At 41.6% G+C, this 14,735-nt stretch overlaps 1 protein-coding gene across 2 annotated transcripts in view; it reads left to right on the plus strand.

Moving 5' to 3' along the window:
* Nucleotides 1–1,916: 1,916 nt before the first annotated feature.
* FBXW7 (F-box and WD repeat domain containing 7) overlaps nucleotides 1,917–14,735 on the plus strand; it is a 230,417-nt gene continuing 217,598 nt past the window's right edge. For both annotated transcript variants that reach the window (XM_040472344.1, XM_040472334.1), the window contains exon 1: nucleotides 1,917–3,049. The gene's annotated coding sequence lies outside the window, so the exon portion shown is untranslated. The remainder of the gene's footprint in view (nucleotides 3,050–14,735) is intronic.

Here is a 14,735-nt window from a genome sequence, read left to right on the forward strand (position 1 = left end):
TGGAGCCACTGACAATGAAAACAGATCAGGCTGCTGACAAACCCCATGTGGTACAGTACATACTTTTCTGGAGGCGTCCTCGGCTGCGTTGCAGAGCTCTGATGTTTGCGCTCTTTATCCAAAGCCCACAGAACTTAAAATCTGAGGTGCTCAGGCTTCACAAAATCTCCTAAATCGGCAGATTTTACTCATTCAATTTCCAGCAGGAAATTAGGAAGGGGGAAAAACCAAATAAAGATTTATTTTGTAACCAGGTGGGGCTATAACTTGCTGGTCACATTCCCTGTGAGTCTTATTTGGAAGGACATGGCAGGGCATTGGTCATGACAAGGCAGTCAAATCCATGCTAGCTTAAGCAGGATAGTTAGCCTGGCTCTTGGAACTTCGGACAGTTGGGCGAGTGCCACTTTGTGAGTCTCTTCTTGCTTCTGCAACATCCGCTTCCCCACTTCCATTGATCTTTCTGCAGCATTTTAATAAAAATGAGCCCTTGGATTCACCCAGTTAGAAGTTTCCTTGGTATACTGTTTGCCTATGGTGGTGGTAGAAACCCCGAGCTTCCAGAATTTGCCTATAAAAACTTGCTCCTTATTCCCTGAAGTGGAAAGACTTGTAATATCCACTAATGCTGCTTCCCAAGCAGGTAGGGTGTGCCAGGGTCCGGTGACAGAACTCTAGAATCTGCTTCCTTTCATCATTGCTGCCACTTTCATCTCCGTCTCACGCTATTCCCCCGGACAGGTGCAAGACAGATTCTGAGGATTCTGGTCCTTTCATCTTAAAACATTTCTTTTCCTAGAGAACTACACTTTCAACTTCATGAGTTTTTATTTGAACTTACTTTCCAGGATAACATCTGTAGGAAAAGCTGCATAATCGTACTAATACTTAATTTAGAGAGGAGATAGCTTTTGAGTCAGACCTGAAACACAGGCCAACATTTCTTGACTATGGTTACAGATGGACACTTATGAACAACCAAGATCAGCTCTCCACAGCTTTATACAAGCAAGAATGAGTACTAAAAGTGAGACAATAAAGTCAAATATCGTTCCGTAATCTCCGGGAGGATGGCTCCCTTCCCTCGCGTCGGCAATTCGCCCCCCTTTACACTAAAGACACAAGTTGTGACACCGTACCCAAACCGCACCCCTATTTCCTTTCGTGGCGGGGGGGGGGGGCGGGGGGAGGGCTGTATTACCACTCTTCTTTACAATGAATGCCCCGCAGCTTACAAAACGCTTACACTTCCATCAACTCCTCTGAACTCCGCGGGTACCTCGGAGGGAGGCATTCATTCATCAAACATTTGCTCGGCCGGGCCACACGTTATCGGGTGCTAGGTCTCGCCCCAAGCCACGGGAAGGGTGGGACGCTCGCTCCCTGGAGCAGGTGCAGCGGAACGGACGTCGGCCAAGTTCTCTCCCAGTCTGGCTTTTCGAAGGCCCATTTGGGGCGATATGCCTCACCTTCGGGGGGTGCGCGCCCGAGCATGGCCGTGCGGCCTGGGCCTTCCTCCTTGCTCCCAAAGGAGCCGTCACCACCTGCCCTGAAGGAAACCTCTACAGAGCAAGCTCTCCCCGCCGCAGTCGGGTCAGGGGTAAGATCAGGCGGCAGCTTAGGCTCCACTCGGCTCCTCCCCTTCCTCTCTTCAATTCTGACGCGGCCGTAGAGGCGGCGGCAGCGGCTGCTAGTCCCGCGGCCCGAGGCGCACCCACCCGCTCGCGGAGCCCAGACTTCCTCTTCCCTTGCAGCGTCATCAGAGCGCGCTGGAGTCAGCCAGGGCGGGGTGATTAGAAAGGGGGAAAAAAAAAAAAAAAAAAAGGCCAGCGGAGGAAACGTCCCGGCGGAAAGAAAAGGGAGGGGGTGAGGGGAGCTGTTGCTAGGTGACTTGCGTCATCGGGCCGCGCCGCTTTCCTCCCGCCCCTCTCTGGAGTGAGGCGAGAGCCCCGCACAGAGCGAGCGAGACAGCGAGCTGAGCTCCGGGCGCTACCGCCACCGCAGCGGAGAGCGTGAGAGCGAGGGAGCATCTGAGAGACCCAGCCTCCGCGCACTGGCCACGGCCGAGACCTTCGTCCTGACCTGGACCGGCGGGAGTCGGGGCCACCCCTCTTTTCCCCCCCTCACCTTCCCGGCCGGCAGCGGCGGCTGCACACGCCGGAGCCCGAGCCGGAGCCGGCGGCTGGGGGGGCTGGGAGGCGGCTACCTCAGGCCGGGACTAGTCAGCTGCTCCGCGGTGAGAAGACGCTGAGGAGGGGGTCGGAGCTTCTGTCTCGTCCCGGGGCGCGGGGCGAGGGACCCCCAACGTGTAGGGAGGGGGTCCCAGCCGCAGCGACACATGCGGGAGCCGGGAGCGGGGGCGGCGCCGAGCGGAGCCGGCCGGGTCCCCCACCTCGCCGCCGCCTCGGCCACCCGCCCGGGGCCATAGCATCTTGCCCCCAGAGTGTATGAACCCGGGACCCACGCTCAGCAACCACCCCCCGGCCGGGGGGGCGGGGACCCCAATGTGAAGCGGCGGCCCCGGCGGCGGGGAGAGCAGGACCGGCGCCACCGTCCTTTCCTTACCTTCCCCCTCTCCTCAGCCCCCTCGCGAGGGGGGGGGGGTCTTTTCCCTCGGCCTGTCGCCGGCCCCCCGGCTCCTCGGCAGGACTCCGGGAGGAGTTCTTAGAGCCCCCTCCCCCGCCCCAGCCCCGAGGGCGGCGGGGCCGGGGGGGACCCGGGGGGCCGGCCGCAGCCTCAGCCCAGAGGAAAACTTTATAAAAGCAAAATCTGGAGCCTCCCAAACGTGACTGTCCCGGGAGAAGTGGCCCAGGACGGGCAGCGGACACAGCCTGAAGGGACCCAGGAAGAGGAAAAGCGGAGGTAAGCGGGGCCGCTGCCGCCTCCTCTGCTCCGGCAGCGCGGAAGAGACCCGGGTGACCGCCTGGCTTAGAGACACAAGCACCGCTTCTTCCTCAGTAACGCGCCGAGCCTTCCGCAGCTGCCGCTTCAGAGCGAACGAGGAAGGGAACCAGCCCACTTTCTCAGCGCCACGGCTCTTCCCTAAAGTGTGAGTGGCCCCGGGAAAGGGAACGGAGGGGTGGAACGTGGGAGGATACCGGTTCGCTCTCCTGGAGTTTGGCTGATGTTTGACCGGAGTGTTGGGAGAGCGTGGATCAGAGGGTGTATCTTTATGTTTACAGCGAGGAGGAGGGTCTTGGATCGTCCACTGGTTTCGAACATTTAGTACGTGGACTAGGCAAGCTCACAGGTTCCCGTAGGGGAGTTCTGCCCCTATCCAGTGTGGACACTTGCACCTTTCTGGCCAGTAATTGGCAAAGGGAAATTGAGGAAGCCAAAGCATATGTGCACACAAAGGACATCTCTGTAATACACCTTTTCCTGGTACAGCGGGTGTGAAACCCCGCTGTGGTTTTTGTTTCGGGGCAACTCTTATTTGGGCTCCCACGAGGGAACCTTTTATCCTGCGAACCCCTGAAAGTAAAATTCCTTTCTTCTTTTGCAGTTTTCCTCCAGAGATTTTCATTTCGGTACCTGCTGGTGCAGGAATTTTTTTACCTCCTCGTTTCTTGGGTCCAGTTCCTGTGCATCAGGACACTGTGACAGAGTTCAGTTACTCAGGAAATTTCTGAGTTCTTATGAATCACAGCTTACTTGGAGGAGAGCATCTAGTACTTTAACCAGTTTTTAAAAGTTGTTACATTTTTTCCTTACCGAAATGCTTTTTTTTTTTTTTTTTTAATGTTTGGGTAGCATATGTCCTAATTGCTGGCATTTTTTTTTTGTTTTTGTTTTTGTTTTTGTACTTGGCAGAATGACTTGAGACTTGCTTGTTTGAGTTATCTTTACTTCCCTATCAAATGAGGAGAAACTTTTTTTTTCAAATGAGGGGAAACTTCTTTAAGTTTGTTTTTACTTATTTTGGGAGAGAGATCCGTGTCTGCTCAAGTGGGGGAGGGCCAGAGAGAGAGAGAGAGAGAGAGGGGGGGGGGGGAATCCCAAGCAGGCTTCACACTGTCATGCAGAGCAGGACACAGGTCTTGATCTCACCAACCGTGACATCATGACCCAAGCCGAAATCAGAGTCAGTTGCTTAACCAGCTGAGCCACCCAGGTGCCCCTGAGAAACTTTTTGGTATTAAACTCTTTGAAGAATGATTATTTCCCTTCCCTTCCATTATTGTGAAGGTGAAGTCTGTAAAAATCTTTGATTTGTATCTTAGGTATCCTCTCTAGTGTCAAGTTGACATGCGGGAAAGTAATGAGCATTTCATATACTTCTACAGACCTTAAGGATTCAGTACAGGGTAGAATTTTATTTAATAGAACATTGGCAGCACTATACTGAGAATTGTGGTTCCTCCAGACAGCAGTGTGGACTCACGCCCTCTGAAGCCACTGCTGAGAGAAGCTTTTTGGGAATGAACGTGAGCCTCGGGTTATCTGTGCTAACTTCGTCATTCAGGATCTTGACTAAATGTGTTTAAAACTTTCTCAAATAGTGTTTGCATCTGTACTTTTTCTCCTTGAGGTAATGAGTTCTAGAAGCTTATTAGACCCTAAATTATTTAACAGTTCATTTATTTATCCCAAACCTGTCTCTCTAAAGTTGTAAGACACATCCAGAGTTCTTGTTCTGAGAAGTGCTAGAACAAGCTGGAGTTCATCTTTTCTTGGTTTTATAGATTTTCATTGTTCCTCTTTACCGTCATCTTTCCTGACTTTGTGTGTCTGTCTTAGAATGATATCTTTCTATTCCTTGATCACTTTGCCCTCCTCAGGAACTTCTCCAGCTATTTTGTTTCTCTTTATATTTGTGTTTGTTATGCTTTTTAAAGGAACCTTAGGTTCTGTCTATTTTAAATGGGTACTGACATGAAAATACTGATTAGTGGATATAATGTTAGATGTGGAATCAGAAGCAAATGTCTCTGGACCTGTTTGTTATCTTGTTTTGAGACCTAGAGGAAGTTACGTATCCCATGTTTCACAAAGATGGGAAGAAGAGAACTCTAGTCTTGGCATTGGCTGTTTTTTTGGGGCAGGAGGGGGAGACAAACCAACAAACTATAATTTGAAGGTAGATTTGTACTCTATCAGAGTTGCTTACTAACTTTAAGACTTATTTTTATTGCTCTGACTATAGATTGGTTAAAAAGCATGGTAATGTTTTATTGCAAAGAAGCAGTAAAGTGTTTGGGGTCCATTTGGGGTCCCTGCCTTTGAGATGCTTTTATTTATGGCAGAGGCAATGAAACACAAGTTGCATAAAATCATAGGAAAGGGAGCATGAACCAGTGTTTGTTTATAGCCACTATATATTATACTACTATGTTTGGTACCTTTAGATATAAATGTATTTGAATATTTTTCATTAGAGAAGTGACTATACAAAACTAATTGGAGTGTCTGAGCCAAATCTGGGAAAGAAGTTCTCTTTTAGGATGAAAGGAGCAGTGGAGGTAAAGTGTTTAAGGCTTTTGGAATTGGATGGTGTGAGAGACAAGTATAATTAGGAAGTCAGCTTGATGGGAATACAGATGGAGATTGGTTGTTGAGTCAGCTTAGGGTCAGTTTGTGTTTGTGCAGTTATAGGAGTATAGCCCAAAGAAGCAATTGAGAGCAATGTTCCCGAGAAGGTAGTTTTAGATGATTGAGGAGAAATTGTATTTTAGGTCAAGAGGCATTATACCTGGAGTAGGATTTTGTTTTTCTAGGAAACCAACATTAAAAAAAATTTTTTTGATGTTTATTTATTTTTGAGAGAGAGTTAGAGCACATGCACATGAATGGGGGAGGGGCAGAGAGAGAAAGAGAGAGGGAGGGAGGGAGGGAGGGAGGGAGGAAGGGAGACACACACACAGAATGTGAAGCAGGTTCCAGGCTCTGAGCTTTCAGCACAGAGCCCATCATGGGGCTCAAACCCATAACCCATGAGATCATGACCTGAGCCAAAGTCAGACGCTTGACCGACTGAGCCACCCAGGCATCCCTAAGAGAACCAGCATTTTTATACCATGGTCATCAAAGAGCTATACAGTTGCAAGAGTGAAAAAGAAGATGCCCCCAGTATTTTAGTTGGGTGCTAGTGGTTTTTTATAGAAAATAAATCAGAAATAAGGCAGTGGACTTTGTTTTGGACATTAAATTTTAGGGTGAAAGTTGATGCTGATGCAATCTGAAGATAGAAAAATAGTTAAACTAATGAGTGAAATGCTGAAAATGTAGAGTTAGGAGTCATTTTCACAGTATTAAGTTTTCTTGAGAGAGCTGACAGAGTAAAGAGATGAGAAATGTGTATTTTTACTTGGGCGGGGGGGAAGGAAATCTGTTAAAGTTAGTAAAGATGTAGTAATGACAGAGAATGGATGAGACTGTACCTAAGAAAATGTTTTAAAAGTAGGTAAGACTTGAAGTCAACAGGGAGGAACAGCTTTTAAATATGGCTACCATGTTCAGTCTTAGGACACGTGAGTCTATATTTTTGAAAGAGCTAACAAGTTTTTTGTAGAGTATATAGGTCCCTTGAGATTAAGTTTCAAAGAATATATAGGATTTCACAGTAAAGGAAACTATACATGAAAGCACAGATTTGTTTTTATAAAAATTTGTGTTTTTAAAGTTTGCCCTTCATTATTATACTGAGTTTGGTCTTTAACATGATGAAGTGGGGCTAAAAATAGCTGGCAGAGAAGCCCGCTTCCCCTGCTTGCAGTTGATGTGTGTCTTTGTGTCCCATACAATGGAGGGGGATATTCCTGTGTTGGCACAGCAGTGCTGAAAATGCCTTTTTTTTTTTAAAGCCTTTTTATTAAAAAATAAACAAAAAACGACTTGGCATTTAAAAAAATTCAGCTGTCTTTGAAGCATGAGACACCGTAAGACTTTTTTTGTGGTGAAACCTGCAGCTAATGGAACTAGCATTTAGTGTTGACTGACAAAGATAAGGATTGTGAGATAGGGTACACACACACACACGCACACGCGCGCGCACACACACACACACACATGCACTTCTATCTCCACACATTTTGTGTTCCTTAGTTCAATTCACCACCTTCCTACTAGCTTCTTTGGCCTCTTCTTAAGGGTTTAATACAGGGAGCTAGATCTTAGGTGATTCTAGGATGAGGATACAGGGACTAGAATATATGCCATACAGGTGCCTTCTCCAGCCTCTACTTTCCACAACATTTTTTATGCAGGTAAAACCATGTTTAGATGAACTTAAAGGGCAGCCTTTTTGGGTTGACATGATTTACTAGCAAAGATGGGGGAAAGGTAGGACTCTGGTAGGAGGGAGTGTTGACCTCATGTGCTTTGCCTTGGCAACTTTGGGATTGATATGGGATAATTAAAGACCCTTGGGTGTGCATTTGTGTTTTAGTACTCATGACCTGAAAGCCTACACCTAGGCTGGCAGCAGCTCAACTTGTGTACTTTAGAAACGGTTCTTGGAGAAGTCGTGAGTTGCTCTCACATCTCATTGTGTAGAGGAGGGGTTGGTAAGCTTTTTTTCTTTTTTTTGGTAAAGGACCAGTTAGTAAATATTTTAGATTTTGTGGTCCACATCTGGTACAATGATTGAGTTCTGTTCTTGTAGTGTAAAAGCCATAGCAATATATAAGCAAGTGAGTGTGACTGTGTTCCAGTAAAACCTTAAACAGTTGACCCTAGAACAGTGTGTGGGTTAGGGGCACCAGTCCCCTGTGCAGGAAAAATCCATGTATGACTTTTGACTCATACCGAACTTAACTATTGATGACCTATTGTTGAGTAGAAGCATTACCAGGAACAGTCTGTTAACACATTTTTTGTAGATTTATATGTATTATAGACTACATTCTTACAATTTACTACATTCTTACAATATTGAAAGAAAAAAGAAACTTATTAAGAAAATTTTAAGGAAGAAAAAGTACATTGACAGTACCGTATGTATTGAAAAAAATTTATGTGTAAGTGGATTAGCGCAGTTCAAACCCATGTTGTTCAAGGGTCACCTGTACATAAACATAGGAGGTAGGTTGGATTTGACCTGTAGTTTATGGAACCCCGGTGTAGACAACTGCCCAGGTCCACCAACATATGGTATAAGCATTCCATTACAAAGATTGGAGTGGCTGCTTTAAGTATTCTCCATTTTCTAAGTGAGATGTGTCCTTGAGGGTTGTGTTAAAATGATTCCGTAGTAAATCTGGAGTCAACTGTTCAAAATACTTTTGCCTTCAGAGTGATGAAAACTATGGATTGAGGAACAAGGTGGCAGTCCTGTCTATAGCATCTAAAAAATACAGACTTACTTGCATTTTCTTATTCTAAGATAAATAACTGACATAGTGGTATGCTGGCTATGTGTCATAGCTGAAAGTATTTTTGAAGAAACTTAGGGGTGTAATTTTGGATGGTTCTGAAAATAAATTGTAAAGCATTTATTTTAATGTAAAATTATAAGTGTTTATGGTTGGTTTGAATCAGATGAAAATATTAGCCAAGTTGTAAGAACATTAAGTTTTGATACTTTTTTAAAAAGTTTATTTACTTATTTTTGAGAGAGAGAAAGAGAGAGCAGGGGAGGGTAAGAGAGAGAGAATCCCAAGCAGGCTCTGCTGTGACGTGGGACCTGATGAGGGGCTTGAACTCAGGAACAGTGAGATCATGACCTGAGCCCAAATCAAGAGTTAGCCGCTTAACTGACTGAGCCACCCAGATGCCCCCAAGATTTGATACTTCTGTTTCTAAAAGTCTTAATTTCTTGCAATGACCAATTCAGTATGTAGAATAATGGGGTGCACAGTTTTTGTTTTGTTAAGTCTTAACAAATCCTCTATTTTTTTTAATGTTTATTTACTTTTTAAAATTTTTTTATTTTTTTGATTTTTGCTCAAGCATGCAAACAGGGGATGGGCGGAGAGAGAGGGAGACACAGAATCTGAGGCAGGCTCCAGGCTCTGAGCCATCAGAACAGAGTCTGATGCGAGACTCGAACTCACAAACTGTGAGATCATGACCTGAGCTGAAGTTGGATGTTCAGTTGACAGAGCCAGCCAGGTGCCCCTTCTTAACAAATCGTCTAAATAACTTAAACGTATACTCTAAAAAATGTTTGCTGTATTCTTAAGGGTAAATGTAGCATGGATGAACTTATTTCTTAGGAGACACTGTCTCAAATGTATTGTTTAGGAAGGATAATTCACTTTGTACAATTTTACATTATAGCTAATATCAAAACATTCGTTTCATATGTCAACAAATACTTGCATTAGATGATGGTATATTTTTACCCTGACTTCATAAATATTATTTATTTCATGATTCCCCTATTTATTGCAGGGGAGGAGGTGACCCTTGCAATAATGATAATTTTTAAATTAGTTTCTAACCTGCTTTTATGTTTCATAGTATTTCTACACATGTAATTGGTACTTCATTTCCTCTTTCATTAAAAAAATGTATACACTTTGACAATTTAGGCTACCTTTTAGTAGGTCATTACAAAGTTGCTTTCCTATTCATTAGGAGAGGATTCTTGTTCTTTTGAAAATCTTAATTTTTGTCATTTCAAGTAATTTTCTTATTGTCTTAAGCTTAAGGATAGTTGGTGATTTAAAAGACACAAGGTATTCATCTCATATCTGCAAATATTACAAATAAAAATATTCTATATTGGTGACATTTTCAGTGGAGCAGGGGAAAGAATGCTGTATTAGTGTTTTTCCTTTTTTTTTTTTTTAAACTTAGCTGCATTGTCATTACAAACAGATGAGTAAAGTTGCTTTCAAATAATAAACTTTTTTTTGAAGAAATTTTTTATTGAAGAATAATTGATATACAATATTGCATTAGTTTTAGGTGTACAATGTAGTAATTCCATATTTATATACATTAGGAGGAAGTGGTTGCCACAGTTAAGACTAGTTATCATCTGTCACCATGCAAAGTTGTTACAATATTATCAACTATATTCCTTATGCTGTACATTACGTCCCATGTTGTATTTATTTTGTTATTTGAAGATTGTACCTCTTTATCTCCTTTACCACCTATTTTATCCATCTCCTCATCCCCCTGCTCCCGCCCCCTTTCTGGCAACCATCAGTTTATTCTTTATGAGTCTGTTTCCTGTTTTGTTTTCTTTCTTCATTTTGTTTTTTTTTTTTTTTTTAATTCCACATGTAAATGAAATCATATGATATTTGTCTTTCTCTGTCTGAATTATTTTACTTAGGATAATACCCTCTAGGTCCATTCATGTTGCAAATGGCAAGATTTCATTCATTTTTATGGCTGAGTAATATTCCATTGCATATATATACCACATCTTCTTTATGTATCTGTTGATGGACATTTAGATTGTTTGCATATCTTGGCTGTTGTAAGTAATGCTGTGATGAACATCGGGGTGGTATATGTCTTTTTATATTAGTATTTTCATGTGCTTGCTTTGGCAACACATATACTAAAATTAAACTAGTATTTTCATTTTTTCCAGATACATACATAGAAGTGGAATTGCTGGATCATATGGTAGTTCTATTTTTAATTTTTTGAGGAACCTGTACACTGTTTTCCACAGTGGCTGCACCAGTTTGTATTCCCACTAATAGTGCATGAGAATTCCCTTTTCTCCACATCCTTGCCAACACTTGTTATTTCTTTTTTTTTTTTTTTTTTTGGTGACAATAGCTATACAATTATTTATTTTACATAGAAGTGGTTTTTACACAGCCATCTCTAAGGTAAATAAATTATATGATCTTTTTCTAAGAGCAGGTTTTGTTCAGGAAATAGGTGAACAGACCATGGAGACTCTGAATTCTTGAAGGGAAAGGATGCTATTGAGGAAGAAGCGAGTTAAGGAAGAAGTTATTAGTGATATGCCAAATTTCTCTTGCCATATAATTTGGCTGAAATCTGCCTTCATCCAACTTGGTAGCAAATTTTGAGTAAATAATGAACTCTTGCATTTAAACCTTTTTACTTGGAGACTTTTTCCTGCCCAGTGTAAAACCAGTCTGTCTTACATCTTAATGTACTTTTCGATTTTTGCTACTTTCTCTTGAGACTTTCATTGTTTTTTTCTCATGATAACCTTTTACAGTATGTTTAGAGTGTATTTTCTAAATATACTCTATGTATATGACATTTCCTGAACACTATGGGATATGTATTTTCTAATAATTATACTACTTCACACAAGTATATTTAAAATTTCCTCCTATTCCACCTCAGAATTGTGAAATATTTGAGGGAACATCTGTACTTGATTTGGATTTTGAATGACCAATATGTAATAATTTCTCTAAAATATGCCTTTAAATTTTTTGGGTAACTCGATTTCTTTAAAACAGTAAGCTAGTACAAGAAAGTATGAGAGCCTGTATGTGTTGTATTATCCTGCGGTGCAGTGGTTGGAAAATAATAAACAAAAATGTACCAGAGACCTCACTGCTTGAGTATCTTTTACTCTTTTCTCTATCACCTAAGGGATAGCTAGTGGATCACTCAGATATTGTCTAGTTTCTATTGCTTTGCTGTGTTGCCTCTGCCCTTTCTTTATAGCTGGGGGGTAGCTACTGGAAATCTGGGTGGCTTTAGGTAGCATGTATTGTGTGTGTCTGTGTGGACATATACCTAGTGTACTGTATTAGGTGCTCCTTTCTACATGACTGTTCTTGGATTTAGGAAATATTGAAAGACATAGTGCAAAATATATATTTTTTAAAGTTTATTTATTTTGAAAGAGAAAGTGCGAATGTGGGAGGAATAGAGAGAGAGGAGAGAACTAGAATCCCAAGCACTCTCTGTACCGTCAGGGCAGAGCCTGTCATGAGACTTGAGCCAATAAACTGCAAGGTCATCACCTGCGCCAAAGTCCACACTTAACTGAGCCACCCAAAAGACATAGTGCAAAATATTTTTAATGTCACTTAGCCTTTCCTCTGAGAGGATCATCATTGGGTAAGATACTGTTTTCTTCTGGCTTTTTTTTTTTTAAGAGAGAGAAAAGAATGAGTGGGGAGAGGCAGAGGGAGAGAGAGAATCTTAAGCAGGGTCCACACCCAGCGTGGAGCTGAGGGTACTGCTCCCCGGGGGGGAGGGGGGGGGCGGGGTGGTTGATCATGACCATGAGATCATGATTTGAGTCGAAATCAAGAGTTGGAAGCGTAACCAATTGAGCCACCCAGGCACCTCTCTTCTGGCTTTTTCATCCCATAGCATCTTGAGTGAACCCAATAATATATGTTAGTGTAACATGTGAAGTCTGGAGACAAATTGCTGGTTTGTTTTTGGAAGAATGTATATATCTTATCAGACTTTTTAGGATGGCTGACATAAAGTAATGTGACCCATCCCTGTTAGTTCTTTGAGTTAAAGATCTTTTAAGGTATGATATGGACAGCCCTAAAGTCAGGCCTTATATTGTCCAGCATTTAAATTCAGCCCTAGAGTTTGACAAATAATACTGAAGTAATTCCGCAATGTTTTCAGAAGTATCTGAACTAGCATATGATTCATTAACATTTTATTAAAAACTCTTGAAAAGTAGAGAATGACACACTGCTGTGTTTATTATTTAGAGGAAAGAAGGACTGATTTGAACGTAACTTGAATTTGAGTTCATTTCCAAAGACCTCAGTAGTACTTGGATCACAAAGGACTCTTTTTTGAATAATTCATTGATTATCTCTGAAAGTGACTGTGGTGTAAATTGTTTATTTAGAAATATCAGGATGCAATTTAGTTATCAAGTCTCTTAACTGTCCATCTCTTTAGTGCTTGGGAATAAAAAGGTTTAAAAAATTATGAAAAAGCTGGGACGCCTGGGTGGCTAAATTGATTGGGTTGTCTGACTCTTGATTTCAGCTCAGGTCATGATATCGTGGCTGTGAGATTGAGCCCCGTGTTGGGCTCTGGGCTGACAGCATGGAGCCTGCTTGGAATTTTCTTTCTCCTTCTCTCTCTCTGTCTCTGTCTCTTCCCTGCTCATGCTTGCTCACTTTCTCTCAAAAAAAAAAAAAAAAAAATTAATAAACTTAAAAAAATTATGAAGAACTTTAACAAGTTTTATCTGTATCATTATATCTGAAATTATCATTACATCTCAAATTAAGATTGAAGGAATTTCATTTATGTGATTCAGTTTTAACTAAATTTTAGTTTTCTCCCTTTTTAAAAATGATTAGTATGTGTGTGTTTGCTATTCTGTTTTCACTTTTTGTGTTTATTATACACATCAGTTTTCAGAAATAACTTTTCCTTCAAGCTTGGCATAATCAGTGTTCTGTTGGCCAGCATAAGAAACAAATGCTTCTTGACTGTTTTATATTTGGAAAGTTTCTATTTTGAGAGCAATTTGGTGATGTCTTCATAGTCTGTTTATTTAATAGAAGTGTATATTTAAGATAAGTATATGAAAAAAATCCAAAGGCAGAAAGAAAATATTGAGATATATTTCTTAGTAGTGATTGTCTTGCCAGCTCTTGTCCTCATTCTGTAACTTCTTTTACGGCAAGTTTGTTTTAGGTTTTGATGTAAATGCAAAAGCTAGATTGGTTTACATATTAATGGATCTCTAGCTATCTGGTTAATTTAATAAAAATTCTAGTTCAAAAAAATCCAGCTATTTTAAATATTTTTCTTTGTTGGTGGCAGTTGGAGTTTATGCTTCTGGAGTTATGCTTCTTTCCATTTCAGAGATTTTTCAAAATAGGATTTTATGATTATGACTAGTTTACTAGGTGGATGGGAGAAGAGCATAGTTTTTCTAGTGACTGTAATTTCTTTTTATTTATTGTGTATGTAATACCAGAAGGTTATATAAATAAATTTGTGGATCATCCTTTTTCTTTTGCATAATTGGTGGTCTCTTAATTGACTACCATGTGAATTTGAGAACATAAACTTTGGAATGTTGCTGTCATGAGTGGGGAATCTTTTTCTATTGAATATTACATAGGCAGATTTCTTTTCACTGAAGAAATATTAAAATACTGATTTATTAGATTAGAAATTTAGAGCAGGAGGCAGAAAACTTCAGATTTTTTTTGTGAAGGCCAGATATTTGGTAGGAGAGGTGGGATGTACAGAGGGTGGGGAGAGCCACAGAGCCAAGGAAGGAGGGAAGGGCAGATACCGGGGAGAATGGTACCGGAAGTTTTGAGGTCAGTCTTAGTCAGAGGTCACACCCAGTTATTTCTTCGGGTTTGTGGAGTGGGGTGTTACCACATGTTATCTACCATCCTTTGAAATGTTGATTAGATTAGCTCCTAGCTTTTCAACATCTGGATTCTTTAAGCCATTGAAGTTTTAATCTGTTTGGGATAATCAATGTATCCTAGGGTGGGAAAATTTCCACAATACCAGCCGTGGGTATTGAAGGGACAGACAGGGTTTTCAACTGCTAGTGGAGTTTCTTTTTTTTTTGTTTCTTTTTTTTTGTTTTCGTTTTTGTTTTTTTTCCTCTTTGGCAAAATTTCCCTACCTTTGCCTAAGTGGGATGCGTGTAATTCTGTATATGTGACATAGTGGTTGAGAGGCAAGCTTTGGAGATGATAGACCCAGGTTCAGCTGTAATGTTTTGTGACTTTGGGCACATTATTTATTCTGTGTGTGTTCTTTGTAAAAACTGGGCGATAGTAATAATACCTACCTCTTTCATAGGGTAGTCAAGATAGTCAATGTTCATTATAATATATGAGTTAATGCATTACGAGGTCTGGCTCAGAGTTAGT

This window comes from Herpailurus yagouaroundi, unplaced genomic scaffold, assembly GCF_014898765.1.
Source record: "Herpailurus yagouaroundi ecotype Mexico unplaced genomic scaffold, PumYag 28, whole genome shotgun sequence".
In the NCBI taxonomy this organism is placed as follows: Eukaryota; Metazoa; Chordata; class Mammalia; order Carnivora; family Felidae; genus Herpailurus; species Herpailurus yagouaroundi.